Genomic DNA, 2098 nt, shown 5'->3' with positions numbered 1-2098 from the left:
ATCAATATATAAGATATTAATTATGTGAGACCTTTTGTCTCACATAATGAATATCTTATATAATCCTTGAGTGGCTCCACCTATATACAACAGGATTTATTACTTAAACTACTGTAAAAACAAAATAAATGACAGAATGTTGAATGCAGGATCCTGCTCTCAAAAGCACGTCTATTTTTCTCTTAGAAGAGTAAAGCAATTAAATGAGGGAGGACAAATAAGAAAAAAGAAAGGGAATAGATGTTCTCACATGCATGTCTCATTTAAAACTTTAAAATGCTTTAATACAACAGGAGATCTGAAATCTGTACTCCAAGATAGGGTGTAATAAGGCATTGTATATATAGCTCACAACTGTTGCAAGGAAATCATGCAGTCTCTTTGAGAAGTAGGGCTTAGGAAATCATGCTGTTGTACAAAATAGCTGGTGAGGTGGGCTTATGGTAGGGGCTGTTTTGTCAGAGTCAACAGAACTAGTTGTAAAATCACGGCCCAATCCTGAATCAGCCATTAAAACCTGCACCAGTTGTTTATGGTCCAGTCGCTGTCACCTCCTGCTCCTTCTTCCCCCATCTACTCCAGCTGTCATCCCAGAGGCTCATACCTGGGAAGCTTCCCTGTTTGTTTTTTTATGAATCTGGAAATATGCTCTTAGAGGCAGATAAACTGCACTGAAGGAAAGACTTTATAGGAGTTTCACTCTTAGTGGACACGAGAAAGCTCATAGAAATAGTGTGATGCAAACAAACTTGAATTAGAGTTTGTGTTTTCTTAGATGTTTGGTCAGTCAGGCTTAAGACACAAATCCAAAAGGAAAACAAGCTTCCTTAGATTGATTTTCAATGAACTGTGCTTTAATTAATCTAGCTTTCGACTTTGGTTTCCAGCAGGAGAATTACTAGAATGAGAGCTTTGGTATCCTTCTCCTGGCAGATGATTAGCTTCATTATTTAAATAATTAGATGAAATCTGGTACTAACAAATCTTAATTTCATACTGAATTATAACACCATGTCCAGTTTTAGACACCAGACTTGAGGAAAGAAGACAATCAACTGGAAACAGTCCAAAGGAGAGTAACAAAAATGACAGAAGTGTAGAAATTATAACCTAAGAGGAAAAAAAAATATATATATAAATTACGTTCGTTTAGTCTGACAGAAAAGATAGAATGAAGACACTATAATACAAGTGGTTGCTCCAAGGAGGAAAAGAACAATCTATTTCCTTTGCCTGTTTGATAGAACAAGAAGTAATAGGCTAAATTACAGCAGGGAAGATTTATTTTAAAATTACAGAAAACTTTAATGGTGAGGAGAGGGAATAGATTGCTTGGCAAGCCTTTGGAGTTTCCATCTCAATTGGAGATCTGTAAGATCAGAGTACTTGAGAAACTGCTTCCTGCAGGCAGGAGGATGTATTAGGTGTCGTCTGGAGGTCCCTTCTTCTAGTTCTTCTGTATATTTTATTCTTGTAGAAAAACTCTAGTTTAAAAGATAGGATTCATGTACACTTCTTACACTATCTTTGTGTCTTCAAGCAGTGATAAAATCCTCCTGTAGAAAGGAGAGTAAACAATGCTGTTGCTCCAGTGATCTTGTAATAAAAAATGGAAATACATCTTGGAACAAAGTACTTTTTGATATACCTTCATTTTGATAATTGCATAGGAGTACTTGGAAAGTTGGCTGTAAGGGGGGAAAACTGATAATGTGATAAAATTCATTTGTTTAAAATTACTTTTTCGGCACCTGTTACTGTTGTACTGAATTATATCACTGTAGATCACTCATGTGGGAACTTCAGAAATCAATTGAGTGTCCTAAATGCATTCAGAATGCTAAATATCATTTTAGATTTTTATCATTCCTTCTATTTTAAAGATTTCATTTAACTGGAAATATTAGAAGTAGCACTTCAGTTCTCAAAAAGTGCATGTATCATGTGAAATCCATTAAAAATCTAAAAGGATAAAGTGTAGATACTTCAGAGATAACTTTAAAAGTCCTTATTACTGTATTACTTGTATTTGCAGTTGAGTCTTTCAGAATAAAACAGTTGGGCCAGGGCGGCTGACTGATCACTTGTAAATCACAAT

The sequence above is a fragment of the Pyrgilauda ruficollis genome, unplaced genomic scaffold, assembly GCF_017590135.1.
Source record: "Pyrgilauda ruficollis isolate IOZ18807 unplaced genomic scaffold, ASM1759013v1 scaffold19, whole genome shotgun sequence".
Classification (NCBI taxonomy): Eukaryota; Metazoa; Chordata; class Aves; order Passeriformes; family Passeridae; genus Pyrgilauda; species Pyrgilauda ruficollis.
This window is presented reverse-complemented; position numbering follows the sequence as displayed.